Source organism: Diabrotica undecimpunctata, chromosome 3, assembly GCF_040954645.1.
Source record: "Diabrotica undecimpunctata isolate CICGRU chromosome 3, icDiaUnde3, whole genome shotgun sequence".
In the NCBI taxonomy this organism is placed as follows: Eukaryota; Metazoa; Arthropoda; class Insecta; order Coleoptera; family Chrysomelidae; genus Diabrotica; species Diabrotica undecimpunctata.
The window spans coordinates 78,208,626-78,224,112 of NC_092805.1; the positions used below are offsets into that span (position 1 = coordinate 78,208,626).

General features: G+C 30.1%; 1 protein-coding gene across 8 annotated transcripts in view; it reads left to right on the forward strand.

Moving 5' to 3' along the window:
• Window positions 1-15,487, forward strand: part of LOC140436940 (scavenger receptor class B member 1-like) — a 514,509-nt gene that overhangs the window by 214,697 nt on the left and 284,325 nt on the right. Inside the window, exon 1 of one of the 8 annotated variants that reach the window (XM_072526113.1) lies at window positions 13,763-13,902. The exons of the other annotated variants lie outside the window; for them this stretch is intronic. The gene's annotated coding sequence lies outside the window, so the exon portion shown is untranslated. Of the gene's footprint in view, window positions 1-13,762; window positions 13,903-15,487 lie in introns of those variants that run through there. 8 annotated transcript variants of the gene reach the window in all.

Sequence of the window (15,487 nt, forward strand, 5' to 3'; positions counted from 1 at the left end):
ACACACATTTCATATACAAAGACCAAAGGTACAAACAAGTCGAGGGAGCACCCATGGGTTCACCACTGTCACCGGTGATAGCAAATCTGTTTATGCAAGAAATAGAAATACGAGCAATAACAACGGCAGAGTATAAACCGAAACTATGGTTGAGATACGTGGACGACACCTTCATTATCTGGACACATGGGGAAGAAAAACTAAATACATTCCTAAATCACATTAATACCATCCACCCCAAAATTCTATTTTTAGAAATTTTTCTAAATTTACTATGGAACTAGAGAAAGACTAACAGCTACCGTTTTTGGATGTTTTAATAATAAAGAAAACAGATGGAACTTTAGGATACACGGTATACAGAAAACCAACACACACCGACAGATATCTACACGCTGACTCACACCACCATCCTGCACAACTGCAGTCAGTCATATATATATATATATATATATATATATATATATATATATATATATATATATATATATATATATATATATATATATAAATATAAATATATATATATATATATATATATATATATATATAAATATATATATATATATATATATATAAATATAAATATATATATATATATATATATAAATATATATATATATATATATATATACATATATATATATATATATATATATATATATATATAGATATATATATATATATATATATATATATATATATATATATATATATATATATATATATATATATATATATATATTACTTAAAAAACTTGAAGATCATTGATCAACATCTTGCAAAATCTTTACATAATTATGATGGGTATGCTCCTATATTTTATTGTCTGCCGAAAATACATAAGCCTACATTGAGCATAAGGCCCGTTGTTTCTTCAATTAATTCACCTAATATACATATTGCAAAATTTTTGACTGACATCTTGTCTAAATCTTACAACTATAATAATGATTATAATATTGTAGATTCTTTTCATTTTAGTTAATTTATCAATGACTTCAAACTTCCACAAGATTACATTTTAGTGTTTTGATGTGATATCTCTTTTCACCAATTTACCAATTTTTTAGTCTTTGATGACAAATATTATCTACAAATTTTTGAGACATATATTGTAGTTAACTTTGTACTGGATGATTTAGTGTCTGAATGTTTGAGTCCTTTGGATTTCCAAGTCTCTTTTATTAAGCGGTATGTTGATGACATATTACTACCCTTACCTTCAGACAAGATACACGTCACCTTGTCTCTGTTAAATGGGTTTGATCCTAACTTACAGTTCACTGTTGAACTTGAGGACCCCACTTCTAATAGTATTCCCTTCTTAGACATGCCTGTCGTCAGAATGAGAGACAATAACATAACTACAAGTTGGTATAGGAAACCAATGGACTTCAATAGGTTTCTCAACTACCACTGTTGTCATCCTTTCAAATATAAACTAAACCTTATCAAAGCTTTAAGCTGTAGGCTGGATAGTCTGACACATCCGGTTAATCGAAGGGAATCCTATCTACTATTCAGAAACATATTGATTGAGAATTCCTCCCCATCTTCCCTTATTAATAAATACCTATATTCGCAGAGTTATGGTTCCTCTTTAAATAACATACCCAATGATGGTGACCAACTCAGAGCAATATCAGACAATACTATCAATAACACTGTTCTGCCTACTACTGTACTTATTACTCCAACTACCCATTACTCCTCTTTACCATATTTTCATCATGTTACTGAAAAACTTATTAAACTGTATAACCACAATAACATTCCTGTTAAAATTGCTTTTAAGAATGCCAAGACACTGAAAAATTTGTTTTCTAAAACTAAAACACCGTTGTCCCTTTTGAAACAAGTCAACGTCATCTATCACATACCTTGTGCTGAGTGTGACGCGTGTTATATCGGTCAGACAGGGAGATCACTGAGGGGGCTTCTTACGACACACCCCAGTGATATTAACCTCTCCAAGCATACTTGTGCTCTTGCTCAGCATGCTATTAATACAAAACACAAGGTGGACTTTAACGAAGTTAGGATTCCTGGCAACGAACGCAATTTCGTGAAAAGGCAATTTTTGAAAATGTTTTCGATACTGAAAAACCCCAACGCTCTGAATAAGAGAACGGACATTAGTAACCTGTGCCAAATTTATTATGCATTAATATTGCAAAATTAGGCATTATCAGTTTTTTACTTTAATATTGTCTCGTACGGTGTGTATTTGTATACCTTTTTACTTTTAAATAAATTCAAATAACATTTTTTATTGATTCATTTATCAATGAATAAAAATGTTTGATGCAATAGTTTAATAAAATTTTAAATTAATTTGATTCATGTAATTCTCATTAATTTCTCAGTTCTATAATATTATGAACCTTGGACTGTAAAAGTTGAATTAAATTTATACCTGTGGCTGGTTAACAACGTAGTCACATGTATTATGATATGGAAAGATCGGCGTCACTTCTTTGTCTTTCTTCAAGCCATTTCTTGAAAGTAAAATAGTGTTTCCTAACCATCTGTTGCTTTCTTTATAATGTTTCGTACAAACAAGGATTTCTCCTTACTATATTATATCTTTAAATTTACCGCTCTAATGCATTAGCGGTTGGTAATTCGCCTTATGTTTTTCGCTCTAATGAATTTTTGGACTTCAAGGACACTGTCTTTCACGGGATGGTTTGTTTGTGCTTTAAAAGGTCCAATTCGCCGAGTGTTTCTGAAAAGTGTATAAGCTTTTTGTGGTAACTTTTAATACATTTTTGTTACAAGATTACTACTGCAAACTTATGCAATCTTCTTAATAATGTTACCTAAAGTCGAAATTAAACTACATTAATATTCTATTGTTGAAAGATTGATCTTGTGATTTTGTTAGTTTCTCGGCGAATACTAGTTTTTTACATAAGTTTTTTATATACTTTTTTTTTAAATTACATATGTATGATAACAACATGTTTCTTTGGCTAATTGATTGTTTCTACAACTTAACGATTCAATGGTTCAATGTCTCAAGCTTTTTTACATTTTATACCTTTGACTGCTACATGTCTTTTTGAGGTAACACTTTTGTATTAACTTATTGTATTTATACCTTGAACATTTAGTTTACTTATTGTTTAATGAAACGTTTAAACTTTATCTATGCAGAATAGTACGTACTGTAGCCGGTAGAGTAGCAGCTGTCTTAATAAATGGTAAATGTAGAAACAATTATTTTCATGCAGCGAAACGGTCTTTTTAATGAGAGTATCCTGATCGCCCTATAACGAGGACTTATTTGGGGGAGTTTCTTCCGATGTTTGAAAAAGGTAGTGTTCAAAATGCTAAACGATCTGGTCGACCAGCGATAATTAGTGATGACAAAATATTAACAAAATTGCAAAAATGGTAGTGAACCCTGCTTCTTTTACAGACCATGTTGCGTCTATCTGTAAAATGAGTCAAAGGACAGTACACCGAGTGTTGGCTAAAAACAAATTTGATCCATAAAAATTAAAAATAGTGCACCAATTTTAAGATTATGACCCCGACCGAAGACTAGAATTCTGTGAAAATATGACCAATCAAATTAATTAATAGCCATATTACATAAACATAATTTGTTATAGTGAAAATGTACTTTTTTCTTTAATGAAAACACACATAATCTGAGGTATTGGAGTGACTCAAATTCTCATGTCTCTCATGAAAAGCATACTAAATTTCCAGAAAAAGTAAATGTTTGGACAGATACTTTGGGAAACCACATAGCTGATTATGTTTTCTTACAATGCTTGATGCAGATGAAGTAGACAACTTAAAAATAATGTTTCAACAAGATGGTGCTTCTGCATACTAATATAGTGCAGTAAGACGTTACCTAAATGAATCGTGGAAAATAGAATAGATGTTCGATAGAATGGCCAGCTCTTTTACTGGACCTCACACCTCACAACATTAGACTTTTTGTTGTGGGGTACTTGAAATCTAAGGTTTATGCGGAAGCATCTAACAGTATTGACATTTTTAAATAATGAATAATTGTTAAATAATGTAGGGCAATTTTCCCGACATATTGGAACAAGTACGAAAAGTGTTTAGCAATATCAGGAAGTAGATGAAGCTCATTATAAATACTTAATATAGGACCTGATTCTTTAATATTTAATGCGAAACTACAATTTTAGTCAAAATTAGCATAAAATTGGAAAGTTTCGAACGTAGATTTGAGGTTCGAATCGGTTTGTAAATGCCCCTTTGTCCGCTTCTTGTCCATCGACGATGATAGGTATAATAAACGATTGAAGTTGTGGAGTAAAAGTGTTGATTTATTGACAGCTATTGGTAATTACACAATATGATGTTCGTTAGGTAACTACTTATGATTGACTGTAGTAGACTGCGCTCACATGAGCTCAAATCCCTAATTTATAATCTCACAAATATTTCATACCTAAGCACAGAGGTTATTGCTTCCTATCATACCATACCAACTTTGCACTATTAGCTAACATTACAATTTAATCTAGGCCATCATTGCAATACTTAGGAAGTTCAATTAGAAAAAATATAATATTCGTCAATTCATTAACAGGTGAATGGACTTTAATTATTAAAATATTACTTGATATTATTTTCACAATGTCACTTATACATGGTGAAACTATAATAGATTAAGAAGTTAAGAATAAAGTGAGATTACCAATTAAGGGGTTAATTTGTGATTGAACACCCAAATAAAATTAGTCTGATTAAACTGGTATTTTCAATACCTTTCAAACGAGATATCAGTTCCCATAAGGGTCCATTTAATATTACTGGTCACAGTGGCTCTGTATCGTCATGTTATGACTTGTTGAGAAGCCTACTTTTGTTTATATCATCCCTCCAATTTGCACTATTATAAGTATAACCATTCAAAAGATACGAGGGAGGAAGGGGACTTTGGCTTTTATTTTCTCGTCCACTAATTTATTAATATCTGTTGAGAGATTGCTAGGATCAGAAGAGGAGGGGTTCTTCCGTTTTTCATGTTTTTCAAGGCATATTAAATTTCCGCTTTTTTTCTTTTGTTATATCTAGTCCTGTTCGTGTTTTTGGCGTATCGTTTCATTTTCTTCACAGTTGTCTTTAAATAGGTTTTCAATATAGTTCTTCCAGTTTATTCCTTTCATCCAGTCATACCCCATTAATCTAGTCATACTTGTGGTAGTTCGGTTTCAAGCCTATCCAATATCATTTTCTCTGCGCCATGAGCTAGTACTGATAATTGCTGATGCCTTTCACCAGGAAGGGGTAGGAAGTAGATAATTAGATTTTGGTAAAATAAGAAGATGGGAGGGGGTTTCTCTCAGTAACTAATTAACAGCAAAGCATAGATCGCGTAAACCGGATCAATTGCCTAAAGTGGACCTATTCCCTACCGGGATCGTAGAAAAATTTCTACCGAAATTTCTTAAGGAAGTATCTTATTTTAAAAAATTACTTATTATAATAATGGTGTAGAAGATAGTTGGACTAAACTAAAAATATGTAATTTTATTAAATAATTGTGACAAAAAACTCAATATTAAAAATAATGTTTTCTTGTCTTAGATCACTAAATTGTAATATTTTGAAGTTATACTTCTATACGTACGGTCGGCGTTGGAAATTTGCATGAGAGTGAATCTGTGAAACTATTACATATGTAAGATAATGAGTAAGAGAGAGACAGAAGATATATTTTCTCTCTCTTTCTCTCTCGAAAATAAAAATGTTCCTTTTGTATATATTTAATAATATATATATATATATATATATATATATATATATATATATATATAATATGTATTAATATTATTATTTATGTGATATGTTTTGTATTATTTAAAATTAAACGTTTATAATTGTTTTAGGCTTTTGTATTTCAAAATAATCACTGTTTTACCGAGAACTGTCAATTTTAAAATCCGTTAGTGTCATGTCTAATTGGCAAATCCTTTACGTGTTTGGTTCATACGCTGGTGGTTGTGAGTTCGAATCCTAATTATGAATTTCGTTTTTTATTTTTAAAATATTTAAAAACCTCACGTTAATCTTATTAAATATGTGTAATATACGCAAAAAACATTAATTTTAAAATAAAATAAAAATTTACAACATAATCCGAGTTGTTGGTTTTTGAAGTTATACTTCTATACACACGGTCGGCGTTGGAAATTTGCATGAGAGTGAATCTGTGAAACCATTACATATGTAAGATAATGAGTAAGAGAGAGACAGAAGATATATTTTCTCTCTCTTCCTCTCTCGAGAATAAAAATGTTCCTTTTGTAGGTATATATATTTAATATTATATATATTATATATATATGTATATATATATATATAATATTGTATATATATATATATATATATATATATATATATATATATATATATATATATATATATATATATAATATTATATATAATATAATATGTATTAATATTATTATTTATGTGGTATTTTTGAAGTTATACTTCTATACGCGCGCTCCACGTTGGAAATTTGTATGGGAGTGAATCTGTGAAACCATTACATATGTAAGATAATGAGTAAGAGAGAGACAGAAGATATATTTTCTCTCTCTTTCTCTCTCGAATATAAAAATGTTCCTTTTGTATATATAATTTAATATTATATAATATATAAAGATATATATATATATATATATATATATATATATATATATACATAGAATATTATACATATAATAAAATATTTATTAATATTATTATTTCTGTGACATGTTTTGTATTATTTATTAAATGTTCATAATTATATTAGTATTTTGTATTTCAAAATAATAATCTCAATAAATGGATATTGCATTTTAATTCGTATTGTATTATTACATGGAATTATGTTGCACTGTATTGTAGTGTATTTTTTTATGTATATTATTGTCATTTTTAAATACTTATAAATATTGCAGTTTAATTTGTATTGTATTGTTATATTAATAACAAAATAAACAATGAATTTTACTGCAGAGTATGTGTAAAAAAATTTTTGCATTCAACTCCTTTCATACATATATGAAATTAAAAATATAAATTTTCATCAAAATATTGATTTAATTCTTCATTGTTAGTAAGTTGTTATTAATTCTGTTTCTCTTTCTGCTATGTCTTACCTATAGAATTACATATGTAATGATTGTGTAGATTGACTCCCAAATAAATTTGTAACGGCGAATGCGTGTATAGAAGTGTAACTTCCACCGGCAGTCCCACTGGACTGCTACATCCGTTTTTTTTATATTCTTCCCTTTTCATGATATTATTAGCTCTTCTTCTTCTACAGGTACCTTGTCCGCTGCGAACGTTGGTATTACCGTGGCAATTCTGATCTTGCCTACGACAATTCTGAATAATAATTCTACCGATGTGAGCCAGAACCACTTCCAAAGATTTTGGAGGCCAAAATGCCTTCTCCTGCGTGGACGGCACCTGCTGTCCTTATCCTTTATAATTACCATCTTTAATCCTATATAATTTATTATGGGCTTCGTTATCACGCCACTTCATAACTCACAATGATTCTTTATTGTAGAGCTTAAGATATGCAAGTTATCTTTATTAAACCAGGTCACTATGATTTTATTTATACAAACTGCCATTTTTTTAAATAATGAGTTATTTTACTAATATCTTGCACATAAACCTCGTATATTCTGCTTCACAAGATTACATGTCTTGTTGATTTCTCCCCGAGGTAATGATTGAAAAATGTTAAACACTATTGCTTAATATTTACTATTTACATTTCTTCGTTTAGTCTCCACCTATATCTACATATTTTGGCTAGTTTATGACTAAAATGTACACATTGCAAAAAAATCATATCCAAAACTAACATCCGCTCGAAAATAAAATGGTGCTGCCACAATAGAGTCAAGATCATTGCTAACACAGTTTTTCTACGCTTCAAGGCGGTTTCAATAAAACTAAGGTGATTATTATTCCAAATGGTCAGTATTTTATGTAAACTTTCATTTTGTCATTTAAACTTTGTATAATAATTTGTACTTATTGTTTGCTTATCCAATACAGGTTTTCATGAATAATATCTGTTTTGAACATTCAAGACATATTCTTAAATTTTAAAATATTAACATAGACGTCGTAGAAAAAATATATACAAGATTGCATCAACGTAAAAACTCATAAGACCGAAAGAGAAATTATTTTGTTTGTAATTATAGTGTATTGTGATAAAACGAAATATATCTAATAACAATTAACTAACTTAGGTATAGGTAACTTACCCAAGTTTGAAAACCGTTTGATTATTTTTTCCCTTCTCGATTTATGTTTTACAAAATTGAACCGTTGTTTTATTGCGTATAAATAAGTTGAATAATCAGGTTCTGAAATTGTTTTCTTGTGGCATGTCCAAGTTAAATATTGGGTTTATATGGGAATAAGTCACAGTTGGCTGTAATAAAAATTACATTTTTGACTATCTAAAATTTGACTTTTGGATTTCCACTACGGAAATTGTTTTCAATAGCTAATCAGAATATGGAAGATGGTGAATACAGCAAATGTGGAATTTCCAAAAAATAATTCTTAGAAATCACTGAACGCATTTTAAGAAGGCACGTATTTTATTGTTGTGTAGTAGACAAAGAGATATAGTGAGAGTGAGAGAGAAAGATAGAGAGAGAGCGCCTTCAAGCATTGGTCACTTTAATTAACATTTCTCGTAGCTCCGAAACGACCAACTTTATAGGAGTTAGTGTAAACATTCTTGTTTAAAACCAATTATCAAAAACATAAGGAAATTTAATATTTTCGCTAAAATTGTAAATGTATAACTGATTTAGCTAAATATATAATCTTTCGAGATCTAATAAATAAATATTTGGAGTTACAAGTATTTAATATAATTTTCTGTGGATACAAGTTTTTCTACGTTACTGCATATAATAAAATGAAAAGTCTTTTCGTAAAATGCATGATAGTGTCTGTAACTGACTTCAGGTCAAAAAAGCGATTTGTGATAAAAAACTTTCACATAGAAGTAAAAACCTTCTATTACTATTGTAAATTAAATTTAAAAAATTAAATCATATATCCAAATGGATTACAATAGTAGATTCTTTGCTCAAAACGAACGTTTTCGGAGTTATTAGTTCATCTTTAGTGAACTTTGAAGTACTTGCGGCAGTAACCGCAATACCAAGCAGTGGGTGGATTTAAACTATAAGCTACATACTTAAAAGTATTAATAATTAAACATGATGTCGATTAACATAGATTTGACTATGCGGGAACGATGTATCCCTAATCGAAATAACATTCACATCAGTCTTGATCTGCAATAGCCAGCCGCCTCTGTTTTAAAATTTTTTAATTAAACGTTTACCATTTATTACAACAGAAGGTTTCACTTCGAAGTTTTTTTACCCACTATGGTAAACACCCTACTCCCAAAAACTATCACACTTAAAGCGATTTTTAATATTTCCAAGTTGATTATATTTTTATAATATTTTAAAAATTCCTGATTTAGTAACTATCTCTGCTCTATGTATTATTGAATATATTGCATACATATCGAAACTAACCCTATTCGACCTGAAATACTTGAAAACGTGGGTTGACTTATTGCCAAAAAGTGTGAAGATCTTAATTTGAGAACAATATTTAAATAAAATAAATACTTTTTATATAAATAATTAATAATAATAATAGTAAAGAATACCAAAACACCCATAAACAATATCAGAATAAAATCCACAAGGAATCTACGTTCCTGTATTTGGCTGTATACCATATATTAAAAAAATTTATTAAAAATCCTTTGTAAAAGGTATATATTTTTAAAAACCCAAACGGGCTGTTTTAGACAAAACGTTTTCGGAATCCATTATTCCATCATCAGTGTCCTATAAAATATATAACTCCTTAGTTAAAAAGAACGTGAAGTTAAAATTTTGACTAAGGTTAATGTAAAGTGTGGTTAATACTTACTAGGTGTACATGAATGTAGCCACTAAATACATGGGTAAAAACCCGTTAACAAAAATTTAGTTACATTTGTTTTACATTATATTATATAAATTGCTAGGATGCTAAAGTTACCGTTGGATTAGGTAACATGGCGACATATGACTTCACGTTGAAGTTGCAAGTCCTGAGACGGTGTGTCTACGAGGACTTAATGGAAGCAACTGATTGAAATGACAATGTTGACAAGTTAGGACGGAACAAGTAACAGAGTAGTCAATATAACTGTATGTGTCTACTTAAGACAAAAGCCAACGTTAATTAAATTTGTTAAAGTAATAGATTTTTTGATATTAAATAATATAACAGTATCAACCATCAATGTTGTTGTTTTTTAAAAATTGATTTTTATGTGTATGAGATGAAATGTGGAGAGAAGATAATGTGGTTATAGTTAGGCAACCAACTATGCATGTGTGTGGTAGTGTAATGAAAAAGAGATTTTTATATTTAGGCCCTTTATGTTTCTTCAACATTTGGTACTTGGAAAATAGAAAATAGACACATGTAGGAGGTTGAGTTATAGAAATTTTGTTTGATATTGGTGGAAAATGAATGAATATATTTAAAATATGAAAGTGTTCTTACATGAATGAGATAAAACTTTTGTAGTATAATGGTCATGTGAAATTGAACTTATAACTCGATTATAGAAGGCCCTGTATGTCAAAACACAACATTTGGTACCTGGTAAATGTAAAACTAATTAAGTTATAAGTACATGAAATTAAATATCTGATAGGGTGTTAACAGACTAAGTGGTATGGAAGTTTTATTTTCTTATCTATTATGTGAAATGAATAGAAATTGATGGTTGGGACATGGTTTTTTTAATAAGTTAATAGAATAGTACTCAACTTATAACTTAAGAAAGGTCCTATCTGTCATAAGCAACACTAGGTACATGGGAACTATAAAAGGATAAGTTACAAGTTGTATGATTTGCAGGTGTATAATTGTCCAAGTATTGTCCATTGTATAATTGTCCATAATTTGTTCCAAGTCGATCGGATAGCCAAGCGGGCTGGGCGGCTGGCTTCTCCTTCGCTTCACTGCGAGAGATGTCAGTTCGATCCCCAGCTCGGTGACAGAAAACAAAAAGGCTAACGCAGCAGTTTAAAATTCTAAAATGAATCTGCGGCTTAGTCTAGAATATGCTGGTATCTGATCGGCCTATGATGGAGCAGTACGGCAAGAGATAAGGGCTTGCGGCTCGGTGATACTCCTCCATAGATCCCTACCGGAAGGGCGTGTGTCGCCTAAATACCGGGTATATATATATAATTGTCCAAAATGTGAAAATGGAATGGTTGTGGGTTGGCTCTGTTAGAATTAAGTAAAACAAAAATTATGGGGTCAGCTTTAATGGTAATTAAGTTGTGTGATTTGTTTTTAATTCTTAATGGATATGAAGGTCTTAAGGTGTTCATTAAACTATTGTCTAAAATAAACAGAATTTGATGGCTGGAGCATGGTTTTGTAGTATGTTGTAAGTATACTACTCAACTTATAACTTGAGAAAGGCCCTATCTGTCATAAAGCAACACTAGGTACTTCTTGTCGGCACCTCCAAACCTTAGACTATTCTTCATCTCTTTCAAACAAACCTCTCAGTCCTCATTTCACTCTTCCACACAACCCTCCTAGGGTTTGGTTGCAGCTCTCTGGGGATCTCAGCCTTCTGTATTCTTTCCGTATCCTACATTTTTTCAAAAGCACTATAAATTTCTTATTTTTCACTCAATTTCATCAGAGCCACCCTAGAACCATTTCATTTTCATAATTGAGGTTTATATACACCTATAAAATCACCAACTTATAACTTATCTCTCTATATTTCTCATGTACCTAGTGTTGCTTTATGACAGATAGGGCCTTTCTCAAGTTATAAGTTGAGTAGTATACTTACAACATACTACAAAACCATGCTCCAGCCATCAAATTCTGTTTATTTTAGACAATAGTTTAATGAACACCTTAAGACCTTCATATCCATTAAGAATTAAAAACAAATCACACAACTTAATTACCATTAAAGCTGACCCCATAATTTTTGTTTTACTTAATTCTAACAGAGCCAACCCACAACCATTCCATTTTCACATTTTGGACAATTATACACCTACAAATCATACAACTGGTAACTTATCCTTTTATAGTTCCCATGTACCTAGTGTTGCTTATGACAGATAGGACCTTTCTTAAGTTATAAGTTGAGTACTATTCTATTAACTTATTAAAAAAACCATGTCCCAACCATCAATTTCTATTCATTTCACATAATAGATAAGAAAATAAAACTTCCATACCACTTAGTCTGTTAACACCCTATCAGATATTTAATTTCATGTACTTATAACTTAATTAGTTTTACATTTACCAGGTACCAAATGTTGTGTTTTGACATACAGGGCCTTCTATAATCGAGTTATAAGTTAAATTTCACATGACCATTATACTACAAAAGTTTTATCTCATTCATGTAAGAACACTTTCATATTTTAAATATATTCATTCATTTTCCACCAATATCAAACAAAATTTCTATAACTCAACCTCCTACATGTGTCTATTTTCTATTTTCCAAGTACCAAATGTTGAAGAAACATAAAGGGCCTAAATATAAAAATTTCTTTTTCATTACACTACCACACACATGCATAGTTGGTTGCCTAACTATAACCACATTATCTTCTCTCCACATTTCATCTCATACACATACAAATCAATTTTTAAAAAACAACAACATTGATGGTTGATACTGTTATATTATTTAATATCAAAAAATCTATTACTTTAACAAATTTAATTAACGTTGGCTTTTGTCTTAAGTAGACACATACAGTTATATTGACTACTCTGTTACTTGTTCCGTCCTAACTTGTCAACATTGTCATTTCAATCAGTTGCTTCCATTAAGTCCTCGTAGACACACCGTCTCAGGACTTGCAACTTCAACGTGGAGTCATATGTCGCCATGTTACCTAATCCAACGGTAACTTTAGCATCCTAGCAATTTATATAATATAATGTAAAACAAATGTAACTAAATTTTTGTTAACGGGTTTTTACCCATGTATTTAGTGGCTACATTCATGTACACCTAGTAAGTATTAACCACACTTTACATTAACCTTAGTCAAAATTTTAACTTCACGTTATTTTTAATTAAGTGGTTATATATTTTATAGGACACTGATGATGGAATAATGGATTCCGAAAACGTTTTGTCTAAAACAGCCCGTTTAGGTTTTTAAAAATATATACCTTTTACAAAGGATTTTTAATAATTTTTTTTAATATCAGAATAGGTTAATCTTCCACATAAAAAGATTTTTATGTAAAATTAATTTTAGGTTCCTCCTATAGAGCGTATAGCTACTATAATATATCTTATTCACTGTAGAATAGTAAGAAGTTCATTCTGTATCCTGAGCCTATCAATATTATTTATCAAACCGTAAAATAACACATCTTTATTATCTACTTATTTAATTAATATGACAATAATTATTTCACACTACACTTTTGCGTAACGCTGAAAGAAGCGTGCGGTCCCTTTCCGCAAAAGTGTAACATCCTTCCGAAGGAATTAACGACGAAGCGACCAGGTCAATGGTTGCGCATTGCAAATCACACGGTAGGCAGTGTTAAAAAAAATGAATGTCGCGAAGGTCAGCTAATAGCAATCAAAGGTTCAGATAGGTGAATAAGTAGTGACATGATTCTTACCGACAACTTTAGTAGAAGATAGCTTCAGTTCTCAGTACATTCTAGTCAAGTAGAAAGAATTAGTGATCTGTGAGGGTGGAGTGTTGTTTAAATTTTGCCGCCGAAATTACGGCAAATCATTAGTGTTTTATTTTGGTAAGTGGTCTAAAGTAGAAGTTGCAATAAATATTTTTAACTTTATGAGACATTTTAGTCAATATTTAGTTCCTTTATAAATTAAAGTGTGTTTTACATTTATTTAACAATCAAAAATTACCTAATAGGTAACTTTTTGTAACTATTAGTAATACACCTCTTATTAAAATATTTTCAAAAATTTCCGTACCACAAGGCAAAAGTTTAATAAGCCGCACAATATAAATTTTGCCGGAGAACGAATGTAGAAATTATTTTTAGTGTTTTGTAACATAATTTCAATTAACAGATTAGTGATCATTGTTATATTTTACAACTAAGAAGGAAATATGAAAACAAATCTGTTTTTGGAAAACATGGATTTAATGTATTTTTGCTCTAATAATAAAAATTATAACATAATATTATGTTATATTAGTTCCTAACTTAATATTAATTCTGCATTCTGCAATAAACCTTCCTTATGGTAAATAAGGAGATTTAGTAAGAAACGTCACACGTATTTTACAAAAATAGGGAGAAATTCGGATGTAAATTAAAAATATTATAAAGAAGCATTTGTAACAAAATCATTTATACTAGAAATAACTTTTTAAAAAGTCGAATTAAAAGAAAACACACAAACAGCTATAAAGCAATTGTACTTTTATTAAAATATACATACACAATACAATACACAAGTGCAGGGCTACAGTCCCTACTTGTCACTATATTCCTGAGTTGTTTCTTTATACACTAGAGTTTGAAAAAGACTGGTAAAACCTTGCTGGAACCCACTTAAGGAGCTTTTCAAGACTATAGAATTTCTTGTACTTATCGCATTTTAGGTATCTCGCAAAGACACCTTCTTCAAATTGATTATTTTTCAAGCAACTTTGCTGTTTGTCTACAGTTTGAAATTTTAAATCAAAGTCTATTTTAAAGTACAGAATCTCAGAATTTTCTTGTCTGACATGCGTACATACTGTTTGTGAAGTTACAATTTTGTGGTTATTTTGTGTCTTTTTTTTTATTTTAAAACGGTGAGCTGTGAGAATTGTACAGTAAATTTTTATTTTTTTTATTTCGAAAATATGTGTCTCGACAGCTAATGGTCATTGACATAGGTACAATTTACATTCATATTTACATGGTTAATACTTTACATTGGGTACAAATTAGTTACAATACATTTTTTATAATACATTTTATTTTAAATTAAATTATATACCTTTGTGTTTTTTAAAAAGTTTAATACATTTTCATAGTTGCTGCTGTTTGAGATAAGTATGTCTTTTAGGTTGTTACCAAGATTGTATTTTCTTCTGGCCGCTAGGTAGTGTTGACAGTCAAGAAGTACATCTGTTACGAAAGTCGTGCTATTGCAGACTGGCACAAAATCTGATTACTGGAATTCACTAGGTGTCCATGTGTAAGGCGTGTGTGCCCTATTCTCAATCTTCGAATGATAGATTTGTCCTTTCCTTTTATTGGTGGGAGCTGGTGGTAGAAAATGTTTGGTTGTGGAACGCTTAACTTGGTATTGCTTCTTTTCCAATGATCATTCCAAAGGTCCATTATTTTGTGTTTGATTGTTCTTTTTAAA